The 19,049-nt window shown below is 43.3% G+C and overlaps 1 protein-coding gene and 1 long non-coding RNA gene across 11 annotated transcripts in view; one reads left to right on the top strand and one right to left on the bottom strand.

The window, feature by feature from the left end:
- The window catches only part of DLGAP1 (DLG associated protein 1), a gene marked incomplete at both ends in the record, with an annotated part of 372,344 nt that overhangs the window by 73,827 nt on the left and 279,468 nt on the right, over positions 1 to 19,049 (bottom strand). The gene's annotated exons all lie outside the window — the stretch shown is intronic.
- On the top strand, positions 6,834 to 18,926 carry LOC308631487. Its single transcript, XR_014018218.1, has 5 exons — positions 6,834 to 6,985; positions 8,891 to 9,120; positions 16,048 to 16,222; positions 16,594 to 16,701; positions 18,182 to 18,926. It is a non-coding gene; the product is annotated as an uncharacterized lncRNA (long non-coding RNA).

Raw genomic sequence — 19,049 nt, 5'->3', positions numbered from 1 at the left:
TTCATAATGCCCTATTCGTAATTGTTGTATTCTGCTACCTTTCCTATCCCCTACTATCCCCCCTCCCCTCCCCTCCCATCTTCTCTCTCTACCCCATCGACTGTAATTCATTTCTCTCCTTGTTTATTTTCCCATTCCCCTCACAACCTCTTATATGAATAGGGCATTATGTAAAATTGTGGATGTGTAACCGACGTGATTCTGCAATCTGCATTTGGGGTAAAATTGGGGGTTCATTACCCACTTCAATCTAATGTATGAAATATGATATGTCAAGAGCTTTGTAATGTTGTGAACAACCAATAATAAAAAAAAAAAAAACATCTGATTTCAGAAGTTGTAAAACTATGTTAAATTAAAATTAAATAAAAAGGTTACAGAGATACAGAGAAAACAAATGAGAACAGCTTCCTGTCATGTCTGCTTCTAGCTAACTGTTCCGCCTTGTCTATATTTGTATTGAAAGCTAGTGCTAGTGTTGCAAGCCACAGTCCTTTGGCTGAACCAGGAATTATTTTGTTCTGCAGTGGTGAAGGTTTTTTGGCAAAATATCTACACTGTCTTATCCCTGGGTATCTTTTGTGATCAAGAGCATACAAATATCTGGAAGTCACAAAACAGATGTGGAATCCAACCCGTTTTTTGTATTGAACGCAGGGGCGTCTAACCACTGGGCCACATTCCCAGCCCATTTTTGTATTTTATTTAGAGACAAAGTCTCGATAAGTTGCTTTGGGCCTCACTAAATTGCTGAGGCTGTCTTTGAACTCCCAGTCCTCCTGCCTCAGCCTCCTGATCCACTGGGATTACAGGCATGTACCACCACGCCCAGGTGTATTGACTTCTTAATAAATTCCTACTGGCTAAAATAATGGATCATTTACATAAATTAGCTATGTTGAGAAACTGTTTAGCAGTCCTTGGTTACTGGATTTCAGAAATTCTTTCAGGGGCTAAGGGGTGGCTCAGTAGTGGCTCCGAGTGCTCTCCTAGGAGAAGCCTGGGTCTAATCCTCAGCAATGCAAACAACAACAATTATATATATATATATATATATATATATATATTTTTTTTTTTTTTTTTTTTTTTCCAAATACATGCTGAACATGGTGGCATACACCTGTAATCCCAGTGATTTGAGGCCAACTTGGGCAACTTAGCAAGACCTTGTCTTTTTTTTTTTTTTTAAAAGAGAGTGAGAGAGGAGGGAGAGGGAGAGAGAGAGAGAGAATTTTTAATATTTATTTATTTATTTTAGTCCTCGGTGGACACAACATCTTTGTTGGTATGTGGTGCTGAGGATCGAACCCGGGCCGCACGCATGCCAGGCGAGCGCGCTACCGTCTGAGCCACATCCCCAGCCCCAAGACCTTGTCTTGAAATACAATAAAGACGGCTAAGGATGTAGCTCAGTGGTATGGCGCTGCTGGGTTCTATCCCCAGTACCGCAAAAAAAAAAAAAAAAAAAAAAAAAAAAGAGAGAGAGAGAGAGAGAGAAAGTCCTTGAGGAACTACAGATACAAGCATGATACAACAATAAAAAGAAATTGTCAGGGCTGGGGTTGTGGCTCAGTGGTAGAGCACTTGCCTCGCATGTGTGAGGCACTGGGTTCGATTCTCAGCACCACATATTAATAAATAAAGGCCCATCAACAACTAATTTAAAAAAAAAAGAAATTGTTAAAAATCTAAAATTAATAATAATTTTAGATACAGTCACAGTCAAACAACTTCTTTCTGATGACATGTTATCCTGCATTATGAAGCAAGCTGTGACCTGATCACCTTTGAGAAGTGGCAGCTTCTGCACGGCACTGGGCCACCTTTGGATTAGCTGTGACTTGCACCAGATGTTCTCCTCTGATGGTGTTGAAGACCACCAGAGGGAAGGGCTGCCTCAACCCATTGTCTAGTTTCTGCTCAGGGCAACATGAAGGACTCTTGACTTGGTCTAGATAAACAGCAGTTGTATAATAAATGCTCAAAAGGAAAGTTTTTATTACAAAGATTTCAAAGACCAAATGGCATTGATAGGGGGGTGTTGGAACTCACTCTTATCACTTGCTAAAGTTGATTGTGTACATCTCTTCCCAGCTCTGTGTTCAACTTGAAATTGACCATGGTGTGGGTATTTACACCATAAAAACTGACAGATGCTGTAAATCAGCAAGTTGTAGCATTTCTGTGTACAGAGCAGAGAGATATTCAAAGTGCTGCTGGCCGAATGGGGCTGGTTCACAAACCACTGTACCTGGTGTGCATGCACTGTGCCCTGAATACTGAAAGCTTTTAGGAACTTTCTAGCAATTTTATAGTCTTTTGTCTGTTGAATGAAATACAAAGAAAACAGTGGGCTAGGTTTTAGTGTGTCTTTGTTTTTTAAACTTCCTTTTTCTGGTAATTCATCTTTATTGCATTTTATCCGAGTGTTGATCTACAACAGATGGAAGATCAAACAGAAAACTGGTCCCACACCACAGAGAGCTTGGAAGGACCTATACAGACATTTGCAAATTCAGAGAACAGTGCAGATAGAGGCAAGTAGGATGAAGAACATGTCAGAGAGGTAAACTGAGCCTACAGGGTGCTTTAGAAGGCAATATGATGCTGGGCGCAGTGGCTCACACCTGTCATCTCAGAGGCTCTGGAGGCTGAGGCAGGAGGATCGCAAGTTCAAAGCCAGCCTCAGCAACTTAGTGAGGCCCTAAGCAACTTAGTGAGACCCTGTCTGAAAATCAAACATAAAAAGGGCTAAGGGTGTGGCTCAGTGGTTAAGCATCCCTGGGTTCAATCCCTGGTATCAAAAGAAAAAGAAAAGAGAAGATGTCAAAAGGAAAATGAAATGTGAAGCACCTAAATTAGGGATATAAAGAGATGACTGCAGTAACGCAGAATGGGGACTGGACTTGAGGTTTGAATGTCAGGTAAGGTACTTACTTCTGAAAAGGCATTAAGAATGGAAGTGTGGTATCCAGAATAATAGGAGGATCTTTGTGTTGTGTTTTAATCTGTGCTCCTTGGCTGCCCCTGTACCTCTCTCCACTCTCATATGGTGCTAGAGATGAAACCCAGGACCTCATACATGCTAGGCAATTGCTCTACCACTGAGCTCCATCCCCAGCCGTGGGCACCTTGCTTTAAGAAGAAATGTATGGGTTTAAGGAAGGGGCATACTTCATTTGGAAAAGAAGGAAGACAGAAGAATTCACTGATTTGGAGGGTGGCTGCCTAAAGCACAGCATGGACTTCTGTGTTAAGTCCCCAAGAAAACCACAAAGATAAGAGGTCGGAGAGTCATAAAGAAAAATCCTTTAAACCAGGCTTGGTGGCCCAGGCCTGAAATCCCAGAAACTCAGGAGTCTGAGGCCCAGGCTGGAGGACTGCAAGTTTGAGGCCAGACTCAGCAAGGTAGTGGGACTCTCAGCAACTTAGCAAGACTCTGTCTCAAAATAAAAAAATAAAAGGGCTGGGGGATGTGGCTCAGTGGGAAAGCATCCTTGGGTTCAATCTCTAGCACCAATTAAAAAAAAAAAAGAAGACAAAGATAGTCATCAGCTATCCAAACATGGAATATGGGGACCTCACCCAGTAGTGAGCTCTCAGTCCCTGGAGATATACAAGCAGAGATCAGTTTTTTTTTTCTGTCTGAGAAGTTCTAGAAATTGTACCAACAACTGACAGACGTTGAATTTGGTGACAAGATTTCTTTTAAACTGAAGGCCCTATGGCTTCATAAATATGAATGGAATCTGGAAGAGAATCTGAAACACAGGGTCTCACTGAGGGTGATGCCTAAGAGTTGAAGAAGGAATCCCAAAGAAGAGGCTAGGGGAAGAAGTCACCAATCAGGCTCTTCGGTTGTCAAGACAAATGTTCTGGCATCCCGGGGAAGCATTTTGAACCCGGGGAGGATGCAACTGCTAACAGAAAAGTTTGCTGCTGCTGTTTCCGGTCAGGCCAGCCCAGAAGTCTTGCACTTCACTGTGAATCTTAGAGTCCTGCTGTTCATGGCACTGTGCCTTGGCAGACTGGACTCCCCGTCAAGTGCCAGACAAACCAGTGGTCTGGCTCAGGTCCTTCACTGGGAAAAGGCACAAGCTCAGGTGACAAGAGAGAGGCTGAGATTGCAGAATTAGTCCAGACCCTCCTCGCCATGCCAAGATTAGATCCTCCTAATCTTCAGAGATCCAGACACTGTGCTAAGGACTTAACCGACATGGCCTTAACTGACACGAGGATCCCACTGTCACTATTCAATAGATGGAAATGTTAAGGCTTAGAGGGTAACAGGGGTTCCACTTCATGCTTTGAATATAACCCTTGTGACTTATTTTAAAATGAACATTTTTTGGTTTGTTTCCTTTCTCTTCGCCCTCTACCCCCCCTCCCTGCCTATAAGGTGGGGGGAACAAGATAAATCTTCTTCCCATCCTAGGTCAAGTTATCTGTCCTTGAGCAAACACACCACAGGAGTAAAGCAATCGACTTCAGGATGGTAGGAGAGGACCTACGAAGGGGCTATCTCTAAAGTCTACAAGTGAATTATGACTCCTGACAGGACACACCTGGAATGTAGCCTTTGAATCACCCTTTGACAGTGAGAATCACAGCCTCGGGGACAGCAGTCCCCTGTGCTTCTCCTTTGCTAGCAAAGCAATAAAACTTCTTTTTTCCTTTTTCTCAAAACTACATCCTCCTCATTGGATTGGCCTTGGGACCAGCACCGAGCTTTCAGGAATAAGAGTAAGAAATGGATGACCCTATGTCACATATCTACCAAGTGGTGAAGTTAGAATACTTAGAGCTACACATTCCATTTCTTCATTAACCCAAACCACTGGTATTCATGTCCCCAACACAAATCATCAAAGTAAAAAACAATAAGCCCACTGCACCCTGCAGGAACTCATCAGAAATTTAGTGAATGATACTCTGGAGGCTGAGGCAGGAGGGTCACAAGTTTGAGGCCAGCCTCAGCAACTTAGCAACTTATCAGGATCCTGTCTCAAAATCAAACATAAAAGGGGCTGAGGATGTGGCTCAGTGGTAAAGTGCCCCTAGGTTCAATCCCTACCACCAAAAAAAAGAAAGAAAGGTAGAGAGAGAGAGAGAGAGAGAGAGAGAGAGAGAGAGAGAGAAAGGAAGGAAGAAAGGAAGGAAGGAATAAAGAAAGAAAAAAGTTTAGTGAGTGAAGAATTCCCAGTGGTCAACAAGGAGTACATCAGCTATGATTTAAAATATTGTACTCAGGGGCTGGGGATGTGGCTCAAGCGGTAGCGCGCTTGCCTGGCATGCGTGCGGCCCTGGTTCGATCCTCAGCACCACATACCAACAAAGATGTTGTGTCCGCCAATAACTAAAAAAATAAATATTAAAAATTAAAAAAAAAATAAAATAAAATATTGTACTCAGATATGGTGGTGTGGGCCTGTTAGTCAGCTACTGTGAGGATTCCCTGAGCCTTGAAGTTTTTGTTTGTTTTTTGGGGGTGATGTACCAGGGATTGAACTCAATAGCACTCCACCACTGAGCCACATCCCCAGCCCTATTTTGTGTTTCATTTAGAGACTGGCTCTCACTGAGTTGCTTAGAGCCTTGGTTTTGCTGAGGCTGGCTTTGAACTCACCTAGCAATCTGGTCTCAACCTCCCAAATTGCTGGGATTACAGGCCTGCACCACCCACCAGCAGTTTGAGATGAGCAGGAGGACCATAGCAAGAATCAGAAGGAAAAAAAAAATGCAGCTCAACGGTGGTGTAGCACTTGTCTAGTATGGGCAAGGCCCTGTGTTGGATCCTTAGCACTGCAAAAGTAAATAAATAAAAATTTTTAAAGAATTAAAAATGCGGGGGATATAGCTCATTGGTTGAGTGCTTGCCTTGCAGGCACAAGGCCCTGCGTTCAATCCCCGGCACCAATCAATCCATCCATCAATAAAGCAAAATATTACAAAAAGAGAAAAAAATCTGCATAACAAAATACATGGGGTAAAAAAAAAAAAAAATCACTACCTTGTTGCAAAATATTTACAGCTTCCCATTTCCAGGCCACCCAAAGTGAGGTGTCAGTGGTGAGAAGGAAGGCAGGATGTGAGGTTCCCTGGGCGGGTGACAAGTAAACCCTGGGTTCCCAGCCCACCTCCGTGAGGCATGGCGCATCCCATAGTCGTCTCTTCTCCCATTAACTTCGGCTCCAGGGAAGTGGCTGAGAGAATGATTTCCACTAACGCCATCCTCCACGGAAACCACAGAGATGACGAGTGCAACTTTTCTTAGTCAAAGCAGAAAAGAGCACGCTTGTATCGGAGCCTAGGGGGAGGGGAGGGAACAGCAGGAGAGGGTGGGGGAGGAGGAGGGCAATAACTCTTGCAGTCCTCCGCCTTGCCAGTTGGTAGTTACTAGTATTCCAGACACTTCCTAATGCCAGACAAATGCCCCAAGCCTCGGCATGTCTGGCTTGGAGATCTATTCAGCTGATAGTAGCTGCCTCTTCTGGGGAGAACCGGGCTGTGGCTGCTAATCAGACCCAACATTGTTCTCAGAAGGAAGAATGGAAAGGTTTGTTTCAGAGTCACATTTTCTTTTCTTTCTTTCTTTCTTTTTTCTTTTTTTTTTTTTTTTTAAAGAGGCATCCAAGTTGTTTTAACAAGTTACTACAAAACTTGGTCTTCCCGAGGTGAGGCTGTTTTGCACAGTGTGTGTACTGTACAAAGATCCAGGGAGGGAGGGATCAGAAAGTTAGAGTAATTAAAAAAAAAAAAAAAAAAAAAAGCCCCAGGCACTTGATGCCTGGAAATGATGTAAGACGCAGCCACTCCTCTGTTAGAACTACAACCAAACAATGCTCCGGCCATCCACAGCAGCTGCTCTCCAAATGTCAGCGCCAGCCCCAGTCAAAAAAGCTTGAAATCTACCAGGCTGAAGGACTTGGTGCTGTGCCCTGGTCTCCCACATTTTCCCTGAGCATTCTCAGGAACCTGGCAACAGGTAACGTGGCAACCTTTGACTTATAAAATGGCAAGTGGCATCATTTCAGGGAACAAATGGATTTTTTTTTTTCCTCCCAAGCCAGCTGCTTCTCCCCTCTACCGGCCCCACACCCAACCCCCATCCCTCCCACTCTAAAGTCTGAGAAAACAAAGTATTGCTGCGGGCAACCCTACTCTCGACAGTCCCCTTGTGGCCAAACCTGGAACAACACATACATACTCAATGGCCACTCGGCTCAAGGTAAGTGGCGCTGCTGCGGAAGGGGACCTTGGCTGGACTTGTCTTCCGAAAACCACAGAGTGGAAGTCAAGACTCAGAACGTCTTGCTTTATAACTTAGCACCTTAAAAAAAAATTTCTCCGGCTTTCGGGTAAAATCTAGGTTGTGGCTAAGGATTTTTTTTTTTTTTTAGCAGTAGCTATATTAATATTTTTTAAAGTAATAAGTTAAAAAGCAAGAACTGCTCTAGCAATTTTCACCCAATCTCTTTACATCCCAGTCAGATGGGCAGATGGCAATGAATGCAAAGACTGGGGATTCCTGCTGCCGGTGACTGACATTTTCCATTTTCATCTGAATTTGTACTGTATATGCAGACACCATTCTTTCAGGCTTGAAGCATTTCTAACTGCCTTGCTGTCTTCCAGTGAGCCTGTTTGCAAAGATTACTTAAGATTTCCAGCCTGCAGGCCCAGCTTCCCGGAGAGCATGCCTCCCAGCCACACCTTCACTCTTTTATCTCTGTGTGGGGCAAACACCCACGAAAATGCTCAGGGCAGTGTTTTGAACCTGCTTTCTTCCTCCCAGGTCTGTTTCCACCCTGCGGTCTCTGAAGGAGCTTCTGGTAGCTCCAGCTAGCCCAGAAAAGAGGGCCTCTCTTCCTTCTACTTCAAAATAACTGGAAAGGAAAAATGAGGTTCAGATCAAAGTGACTGTTCTCTTCAGGAAGTTCAGTTAATTAACTAGATTAGAGGGTGCTAAATGATGTTTGGATGAAGGTCATTTCAGAAGGTTCAGGGCCAGGGGTTCAGGTCTGAAGCTTGTAATATGTACTTTTAATGAAGTTTGACAGTAAGTTGAGTAATATTGGAAACTGAAGGTTTCCATATGTAAAACCAGTGGGTTGCCTGAAATCAGTTTCAAAGGGTCATCTTGAAAGTAGATATTTGGCTAGTATTTGCCTCGATCATTTAATACTAGAGATTTAAAAACCTAGGGTTCTGATTAAAGAATCATTTGGCCAATGCTAAAGTCAATCGTAGCCTTCATGTTGAAATCAGGGCGTTCAGGACTTGGGGCTTACTAATTTCCAAGGAGGGAGTGTTGCTTGCAGTTGGGAATGTGACCAGGATTTCACGGCTCATTTTCCCGGCTTCTCTAACAGGTGCTGTTGAGTCATCCATGTACACAAATGACTGCCCTGGCAGTTTCATCTGTGAGGATTAAATTTCCATTTGTTCCATTACTTTATAAAGTGATTTCTAACAGTGAGTCAGATAGATCACTTCCTTTTAGATCTAGGATTTTTTTTTTGAACATTCATAATGGTGTGTGTATTTTTCAAAATGGGTCCCAGCCAGGTCTGCAGGTCTTCCTGGTTTGAATGGACTGTTTACAAGAGAGGAAGACTCAGGGACCAAGGTCGGGGTTACAGGATTATATAAGGTTTCCTGTTTGAGCAGCTGGTCTACCAGCCCCTCAGGAGGCTGGGATGGGGATCGTGCTAGGAGCCGGGAAGGAGATTTTTCTTTGAAGCTTTTTATCAGCTAGCTTTCATTTCTTGTCAGATGTCACTTCTCAGCAATACGGTCCTATATTTCCCCCTGATCAGATGGAGAAATGGGCATTCACTAAGGATCGAAGAATGACAAGGTCAGGCATTGTTGTCTGTTTTATTCACAGATGTCACCACGATCCTTAGAACACGTGCGTCACATGGTTGTACTATGGCTAATACTTGTTGCATGAAGGAATGAAAAGAGTCTTCCTAGAGAAGAAGGAAATGGATCAACGATCCAGAAAGAAAAGTCGTTGGGGCATAAGTAAAAGGAATAAACAGCAGAGCCATCCTCTGTGACCTGGGATGTCACAATACAGTCCGTCCTCTATATCCATGGGTTCTGCGTCTACAGGTTTAACCAACTATCAATCAAAAATATTTGAGAGGGCTGGGGTTGGGGCTCAGTGGTAGAGCGCTTGTCTAGCATGTGTGAGGCACTGAGTTCGATTCTCAGCACCACATATAAATAAGTAACTCCCATTGACAACTAAATTTTTTTTTTTTTAATTTTGAGAAAAATCACACGTTTACAGACCTTTTTCCACATTATTGTTTCCTAAACAGTACTGTGGACTGGCACAGTGGTGCACACTTGTAATCTCAGCAGCTTGGGGGGCTGAGGCAAGAGGATCCCAAGTCTGAGGCCAGCCTCAGCAACTTAGTGAGATCCTATATCCAAAAAAGGTTGTGGGGCGGAGGTTGAGGAAGTAGCTCAGTGGTAGAGCACCCTAGGTTCAATCCCCAGTACTCTGTCCCCCAAGATATTGCATAACCTATTCACATGGCATTTGTGTTGTATTAAGTATCAAAAGTAATCTCCAGATATTTTGAACTATATGGGAGGATGTGCAGGGGTTATATGAAAATATTGTAAAAGGGACTAAAGCATCTGGGGACTTTGACATTCGTTGGGATAGAGGGTCCTGGAATCAATCCCTTGAGGGTACCAAGGAACAACTGTATTCCCACTTCTGTTTGGTATAGGTCAAGTACTAGCCAAATATAATTATGAATGACCAACTTTTTTTTTTCTTTCTCAGTACTGGACCCAGAACAGTAGCTGTTAACTCCACTACTAAGCTAAACCCCACTCCTTTTTACTTTTAAATTTTGAGATAGGGTCTCCCTAGGTCACCCAAACTGGCCTTGAACTTGTAATTCTCCTGCCTCTGCCTTTGAGGTAGCACCACCATGCCTGGCTAGTGACTGACCAACTTTTGACATGGATCAAGTATGTTAAATCCCAATCTAATTCCCAATCTAGTCCTAGTCACCTTGGGGGTTTAGTGGTAGAGCAGGAACTTGGCATGCATGAGACCCCAGGTTCAATCCCCAGCATGTGTGCAGACACACACACACACACACACACACACACACACACACACACCAACACCAGTTAGTTTAGTAGAAACTACTAAGTCACCTGTGGCTTATTTACCTAATGTCCATTCTCTTTGATGGGTGCTACCCAGGAGGGCAGGAGGGATGGTTGTTGAGGACCCAGGATGCTAACCACCCTTTTCCTGTGTGGTGGCTTTACTTTTTTTTTTTTTTTTAAGTTGTAGTTGGACACAATACCTTTATTTTATTTATTTATTTCTATGTGGTACTGAGGATCCTACCAAGGGTCTCGCACATGCTAGCAAGCGCTCTACCGCTGAGCCACAACCCTGGCCTGCAGCTTTACTTTTCCTTAGCCCCTCCTACTCATTTTCTTGGACCTCTTATCCTGTGTTCTGTCTGCTTGCAGACAAGATGGATATGTGAGCGCCAAGGACCTTTCGTTCCTGCCTGTTCTGTTTCATGGGAATCAGCATCACCTGCTCAGTGGAAGGAACCAGGGGTCTGAAATAGGAGGACAGATCTGGATTGGAATTATACAACACAATGAATCAGGCAGTGAAGACTTTCCTGCCTTGTCACCAAGCCTGGTAAACTAAGAAGAGCTTGAGTGTCCCTACCCCTACGGCTGTACTGTACGGAGCAGCTGAGGGTTTCTACAGGGGACACATGTAGGATCTGCCTGGCTTCAGGAAGTGAGAGGCCTGAATTCACACTTAATGGGCATCCAGTCTGCCTAAGTCCTACCTGAGAATCCAGTGTGGATTTACCAGTAGCCCCTCACCCGCCAACTCCCTGGGTTTGGAGAGAAGGCAGATCTATAACAGCAGCCAGAGCTGCCCCCTGAGTCTGGTGCTTGGAGCAAGGCTTCCCCTGGAGCTGGAGCTTCTGCATAAGGCAAACTGGGAGCCCCAAACCTGGGAAGACAGGATTTGTGGAAGCACATAACAAAGAAATGCACTGCTGTTGCTTTCAGCTACCTGGGAGTGGAAGGCCCTCCTGCAGAGGCCAAGGGGGCTCTGGGCTGTGCAGCCAGGCACCCAATTATTCATCCTGCTCCTTTCCTCCTTCCTCCCTGACTCCACCCTCCTCTTTTCAAAGGAACAACCATCTGTGGGATGCTGCCTCCGTCACCCACTTGGCCCAGAGAGGATGCCAGCTCCTTATAAATCCTCCAGTAGAATCAGTGCTTTAAAATCATACTGTGTTGTCCAGCTGTCATTGACAGAGAGAACAGGAACATTTGTCCAGGTGTCCCCTTGAGCTCTTTCTCACCCCCACAGCCATTTAAAGTGTCCCTCAAGGCTGCATTTAAAATATCACCTTACTGGGCCTGGGAGGAGCTTGGTGGGAGCCCCATTCAAGCACCAGCACAACAACAACGAAAAAACAAAGAACCCCTCCAAAACACCTTACTGTTTGGTGTTTGTTATTTACCAAAATTAAATTAAAAACCTATGAACCATTTAAAAAATTTATTTTTATTATGAAAATTTGAAACAGCCTCTCATTAAGTTGCCCAGGCTAGCCTGAAACTTGTGATGCTCCTGCCTTAGCCTCCCCAGTAGTTAGGATTGTAGGCATGTGCTCCAGAGCCCAAATTTTCCTTTTTTTTTTTTTTTTTTTTTTCAATACTGAGCATTGAGCCCAGAGCTTCATGAAGGCAAGTGCTAACCTAGGAATCTCTCAAGAGTTTCAAATTGGTATCAACTTTCTTTTCTCAGTCCCCATCCTCCTCCTCATTCCTTGCCTGTTTAGTAAAGGCATGCACTTTTGCTAGTCTCACTAAATTCTTAAAACAACCCTGTAGAGGAGGTTATGATCTAATTCTGCAGATGAAAAGGAGAGGTTGATGTCCAAGTTCTCCCTGGGTGAGGCTGGCGTGGAACCTGGGTTCTTCCCATGAAAGCTTTGCTTATCTTTGAAAGGGCTTTCTTCTGCTTTTGTCCTTAAGATTCTCCTTTGAACCCTGTGAGAACAATGTCCTGGCCTGTATCTGAACCTTTATTTGGCTAAATGTGCTTGGAATTCGGGGCTTGGGGGATTTTAGACCCAGCAATCAAGTACTTGGAGGGGTCTGCAGGAGAGAAGGTGTAGTCACACTGCAAATAGATCCAAGAACTGGTTTTAGGTAAAGGCTTTCAGAAATGTGGATGCAGCCTCATGCATGCTAGGCAAGTGCTTTACAACTAAGCCCTCAAGTTTCTTTTCTTTCTTTTTCTTTTTTTTTTCTTTCTTTTTTTTTTTTTTTTTTTTTGTGTGTGTGTGGTATTAGGGATTGAACCCAGGGCCTTGTGCATGAAGGTAAGCACTCTACCAACTGAGTTATATCCCCAGCCCTCAAGTTTCTTTTTTAAAACTGAAAGTGAGCTTGGTGCAGTGGTCTAAACCTGTAATCCCAGCGATTCAGGAGGCTGAGGAAGGAGGATTGCAAATTTGAGGCCAGCCTCAGCAATTTAGTGAGGCCCTAAGCAACTTAGACCCTGTCTCTAAAAAAATAAAAATAAAAAAGGGCTGGGGATATGGCTTAAGCATCCCTGGATTCAATCCCTAGTACTTAAAAAAATAAAAATAAATGAAAGTAAAAGCAAAAAGAAATGTGGAAGGAAGAATGATGTCCTACCCACACCTTCCCACCCTTGGAGTAGTAAAAGCTCCCACCAGGGGATGTCTTCTTGCAGAGGCATCTCAAATTCTGGCCCTCAGTCCCACCTACGGAGGGTGGCTACGTGTGGTGACACAGTGGCCGTAGGTGTGCCAAGTTTTACATCTTTAAAGGAAGGAAAGCTCTAGTACAGTGCTTCTGACACTTGTCAACTGGTTTATCGCAGTGTGCCCCACACTGTTTGGGGAGGCATCCATTTTTGGCTCTCATTATGATGGTAAGAACAGCATTCCTAAAAGTCTTGTTTTGGTACTGGGGAGTGAACCAGGGTACTGGGGTGCTCAACCACTGAGCCACATCCTCAGGCCATTTTATATATATTTATTTGCTTAGGTCCTCGTTAAATTGCTGCAGTTCCCGAGTTGCTGGGATTACAGGCCTGTGCCACCACACCACACTTAGTAGGAGCTTTTAGCTATTTTCTTTGCTTGTTTTTTTTTTTTTTTTTTTGTATTGGGGATGGAAGTCATGACCTCGCATGTGTTAGGTAAGAGCTCTACTGTGGATCTATTTCCCTCACCCCCTCAGGCCTGTGTGTGTACATTTTTAAAACTCACTTCTCCAACATTCTCTGATCCGCCTGCCTTTTCTTTCCCATCCCCTACCCTACCCTCAGGCCACAGTCTGACTTCACAGCAAAATAAAGTGAGCAGTTTTTACCTTGGCCCACTATAATTTGTACTGACAGGAGGGTGGCCTCTTTCTAGGTGCAGCTGGGTGCCAGCTGATTTGATGCAGCTCAGGGTACTGTCTAAAGTTTATCTGGAAGGGCACTCTTTATTCATTAAAACTACCTAGTGCACAGTTTGCCAATCCTGCCTGCCCCCGCTTTTTTAACCAGAGATTAACTTGGAGGCACTTAGCCACTGAGCCAGATTCCCAGATCCTGCCTCTCCCCCTCCCCCTTTTCCCAAAGTTTGAGACTGGCCAGGTGCAGTGACCGACCCCTGTAATCCCAGCAGGAAGATTATGAGTTCAAAACCAGCCTCAAAAATTTAGAGAGGACCTAAGCAATTTAGCAAGACCATGTCTCTAAATAAATAAAATATTTAAAGAGGCTGAGGATGTGACTTAATGGTTAAATGCCACTGGGTTCAATTCCCAGTACCAAAAAAAAAAAAAAAGAGACTGGGTCTTGCTAAAATGCTTTGGGCCTCACTGAATTGCTGAGGCTGGCTTTGAACTTGATCCTCCTGCCTCAGTCTCCCGAGCTGCTGGGATTACAAGTGTCCACCACAGCTCCCAGCTCCAATCCCATTTTATTTTATTTTATTTTGGTGTGGGGGGGGGTACTAGGGATTGAACTCAGGGACACTCAACCACTGAGCCACGCGCCCAGCCCTATTTTGTATTTTATTTAAAGACAGGGTCTCACTGAGTTGCTTAGCACCTCACCATTGCTGAGGCTGGCTTTGAACCCGTGATCCTCCTGTCTCAGCTTCCTGAGTCGCTAGGATTATAGGCCTTTGCCACTGCACCCGGCTTCCAATCCTATTTTAAAACAAAATACATGTTTTTATGTAATGCAAAAAAAAAAAAAAAAAAACAAGTACATGTATAAAGACATGATTTGGTGTGAACATACTTTATACAAAGATATGAAAAATTGTGCTCTATGTGCGTAATAAGAAATTGTAGTACATTCTGCTGTCATGTATTTAAAAAAATACAATCAATTTAAAAAATGATATAGAAATGCATGTTTTTATGCCACAGTTTCAACACAAATGATAACAGAAATACATGCAACAGAGCTTAAATTATAGAATAAAATGGGGCTGGGGGTATAGCTCAGTGGCAGAGCCCTTGCCTAGAGTTCACCGAGGCCCTGAGTTTGATTCCCCAGTCCCCTTCAAAAATAAAACGAAAACAAACCTCCACAACCTGATGTGTAGTTAGACAGATATACTAGTAAACTACAGACATAAATAGTTAAAGAACTAGATGTTTTTATGACCTAAGCACAGCACTGCCTCCTGGTGTGGATTACAGCCTAGTTTTCAAAAGGAATCGTAAAAAGTAAAGGCAATAAAATATGATTTTATTTATTATTTTATTTTTAAATTTCTATCATTGCAGGTCAAAGATTTTATTAAATAATAACTTTGAGAAAAAGCAACTATAAACACTGCAAACCTACTAAACCAGTGGATATCAAGATATTGTGTGTGGTAGTTGGGACTGACCCTGCTCATGATTACAACTGCTCCATTACTGTGGCTTAGGTCCAAAGGGACCCCAGTAGGTCACAGCTCAGGTTCAGGAAATTCAGGAAAAACTCCGAGGGAAGTAGAACTAGTCTGTGGATTGAAATTAGCAATAAAAGATTGGAAAAAGGATCACAGGGAAGTGAATAATTTTGGCGGGCGCTGCTCCAAGGTTCAGCCCATTTGCAGTTTCTGATAACCTTGTCAGGTCCCCCAGATAAAGGCAAGTCTCGTCACCCTTGGGCACCTGGCTGAGAGGTAATAAAACGGTTGCCTTATCTCCTAAGGGTGGAGTTAAGTCAAACCTCAGCCTGCGGTAATTACAGTACCCAGGAATTGCCAGTCCCTCTCCAAAAAAGAATGGGGGGAAGGGAGACTAGAAAAAGCCAGAAGGCAGGAAATTGTGTTTGTCTCTCTTCTAGGATTTAAAAAAGAAAGCAGGCAGAACAGCAAGAAGTTTTCTAAGGAGTTAGAAAAACAGTTGGGCTAGCCTCCCCTCCTCTGGGGTTAACAGGATTGCCCACAGATCTGGCCCACGTGATGGTCAAGAAAAGAGGCTCCAGCTGAGGAAAACCCAGGAAATCTTCTTAGGAACCTTCCTTTCTAAATGTAAATGACTGAGTCATTGCTTTGCTAAGGAGGAGAGGAAGTTGCAATCACCCAGTGACTCACTTGCTGCTGTGAGCTCAGGCAGTTGGATAAAAAGTTTTTAGCAAAAGCGGCAACAAATCTGCTTTAAATACTAGCCCCGTGAGGGAATTCCTCTCTTTCGGGATGAATGCCATCCACACAAAAGAGCTCCTGTTGACATCTCTTTTACAATCTCCCCCGGGACACAGGCAAGACCTTTTCAATAAACCCGGCTCAGAAACACCTATTATTCAAAATCTTCCTCTAGCGACAGGCTTTCACCACTCCCTACGGCTTTGCAAAAGAAAAGATTTAGATGGAGAAGGATTGGGACTAGGGAAACTGTGGAAAGAGGCAGGAAAGACGTCCCTTTGACCTGGTGTGGTCTGAGAGTGTGCAAGAAGAAGAAAGTTAATGGTCTTTCCATTTTTCTAAGTGTCCAAGAAACGCCGGTGACTGTCTTGGACCAGTGACTGTGGATTCTAAACCGAATGCCAACTAGGTAAAGAAAGTAACTCCTGCCAACAGGATTGCTCAATGAAAAACCCAGGCCGAACCGAACCTATTCCCAGCCTTACAAAAGCCCTGATAGCAGCCCTGGGAAAGCACAGGTAAGTCTTTGATCTGAGCTGTTTGTTCCTGCAGAATCTTCTAGCTCAGCTCTCAGTCCACTCTGGTCCGCCGAATTCCTCTCCATCATGTCCACAAGGTGACTCCCTCTCTGAATAACACTGGATTATTTTCTGGAATTATATAATACTGCTCTTGGAATAGGCCTCAGATTAAGGAATCTATTTGAGTTTACCAAAAAAAAAAAAATGAATGAATGAAAGGAAGGGCATTTTAAAAATACTCATTATCTTTACCCTCCTAATAGATGGTCAGTTAACTTTTATCTCTAATTCCTTGGGTCTTTCTCTCCTATCTCTTAAGCCCCTCTGGAATCATTCACTATCCTCTTTGTACCTTTCTCTGTCCCTAGTTCCTACTGTGCATCATCTCCTGTCTCTGGTGTCCTGGTAACTCCCTAACTCCAAGTTTCTCCATCTTCGGAGCTGTGACCTATTAATGAGTCATGACATCAACTGAGGTGAGTCAAACCGCTTCACCATGTAGAAAACGAAAATGATTCAATAGGAAACATTAGCATGCACCGTGTAGGAAAAGTACTGTTATGTGTACCCAGAGTGGGCAACAGGAAGAGAGGCAGTTTGTTGGTCAAAATATCTGGAGAAATACCTTTCTCATTGTTCTCACTGGGTCGACCTTGAACCTGCTTCCAAACCCTTGTAGACAATCAGAGTAATAGTTGGGAACGCTTCACAGATCTGTCACTGCAGCTTGCTTGCCTTCCCCCAGGAGAAAGTCTCCCATCTGGGCCTTAGGGGATTCCTGCTAACCTGGTTCCTCTTCTCCTTCCTGGGCACTTTTAAAAAGTTATTCAGTCTACCACATTCCCTGGCTGTGCACCTGTTCCCTCTGCAGGGACATTCTTTCCTTTTCTTTCTATTTTGAAGGCATCTTAGGTATCACTGCTTCCAGGAAGACATTGGGATCATCTTTCTGGATGCCTCTTCTAGTTCTTACAAGGCTGAACTTCACCTGACAGAGCGCTTGCTACATGGTGGTTGTCTTCCCAGTTCCCTACAGCACTCTCAGCTCCGAGGGGGCATTCAGTAAATATCTGTTGTGCATCGAGTGCTGCATGTCCTATCTACACAGTTCACATCTCCTTGCGACAGATCAATTTGGAGAGTTCATTAGAAAGTATCTTAGCCAGGTGCACAGGCCTGTCATCCCAGCGGCTCAGGAGGCTGAGGCAGGAGGATTGCAAATTCAAAGCCAGCCTCAGCAACTTAGCAAGACCCTAAGCAACTCAGCAGGACTCACTCTCAATGTAAAAAATACAGGCCTGGGGTTGTAGATCAGTGGTAGAGCACTTGCCTAGCATGTGTGAGGCACTGGGTTCAATTCTCAGCACCATATATAAAACAAATCAATAAAGTCTATCAATAACTAATAAAAATATTTTTAAAAAATTACAACAGACAGGGGATGTGGTTCAGTGGTTAAGTTTTCTGGGTTCAATCCCTGTTACAAAGGAAAAAAAAAGTACCTTATCTCTGTTTCTCAAAATTTTAGTTTTTATTTTACACTTCCCCATCATCCCTAGTTTATTTGTGTTTCAAATACAACCTAATTAATTTTGAAATTTACAGAACTCTTAAAAAATCAAAATAATAAGACTAGAAGAAAGCTACTGGACTTCTTGCTATTCACTTACCCTCCCTTGTCTCAGATCCTTCATATGTAAATGGAAGGTCAGAACTCAATAATCTCTAAAATCCCTTCCAATCTAATACTTTAATCCTCTAACTTGATTTTTCTCCTTGGGAAAGGTTAAACAGCTTTTTAATAGCAGGAAATTACTTGCCTTTCTATGGATTTTTGAAAACAAGCAACACACAGAACCCAAAAAGCTTATCCAGGAAATATTCTCACTGTTGTTTTACCTTTAGATGGAGAGATCTTCAAATTTTATGTATTTATTTATTTTTGTTTTGAGACAGGGTCTTATAACATTGCACAGTCTGGCCTGGAACTATAGGTGTTATGGTTTGGATGTGAGGTGTTCCCCACAAAGCTCATGTGTGAGATAATGGGATTTGGAACTGTGGCTGCCATCTGTGGACCATCGACCTCATCTGGCTTCATTGTAAATCTCATCTCCCTTTGCTTGGTATAGTTCTGTTCTAATGCTCTTCGCTAAAAACTGAACAATTAGCCATCAGGTAGACCTTTGCTTACTACTCTTATCTCTTTGAGTTCAATTATTCTTTCTGGCAAATTCTATTATGCAAGAGATTCTCAGCTGTGGTAGCCCAACTGCCTTCGTTGGTAACATGGTGACTGGTGGGTCTCTGGACATGCTACCTCCCAATATGGCACCTTGGCATTTGAGGAAAAAAAAAAAAAACAGAAGGAAGAAAGCTATTTACTTTTCCCTGGTAACATGCAAGGGCATGTCCCCTCTCTGCCTGGCATTCAAAATGTTAAAGAGAAGCCTCACTTAAATGGTTAAGATATTCACTAGTATGTAATCTTTTTTTTTTTTAAAGAGAGAGAGAGAGAATTTTAATATTTATTTTTTAGTTTTCGGTGGACACAACATCTTTATTTTATTTTTATGTGGTGCTGAGAATTGAACCCAGCGCTCCGCACATGCCAGGTGAGCACGCTACCGCTCGAGCCACCCAGCCCTGTCATCTTTCTCGATATTGACAGAACCTAGAACATCTGGTGACCTTCAGGTTACACCAGACTATGCAGCACCCTTCCTTATTCTTTTTTTTTTTTTTTTTTTAATTGTGCTCACCCTTTTGGAAGGGCGTTTTTTTTTTTTTTTTTTTTTTTTTTTAATATTTATTTCTTAGTTTT

Source organism: Spermophilus citellus (genome assembly GCF_964194105.1).
Source record: "Spermophilus citellus genome assembly, chromosome: 12".
Classification (NCBI taxonomy): Eukaryota; Metazoa; Chordata; class Mammalia; order Rodentia; family Sciuridae; genus Spermophilus; species Spermophilus citellus.
This window is presented reverse-complemented; position numbering and strand designations above follow the sequence as displayed.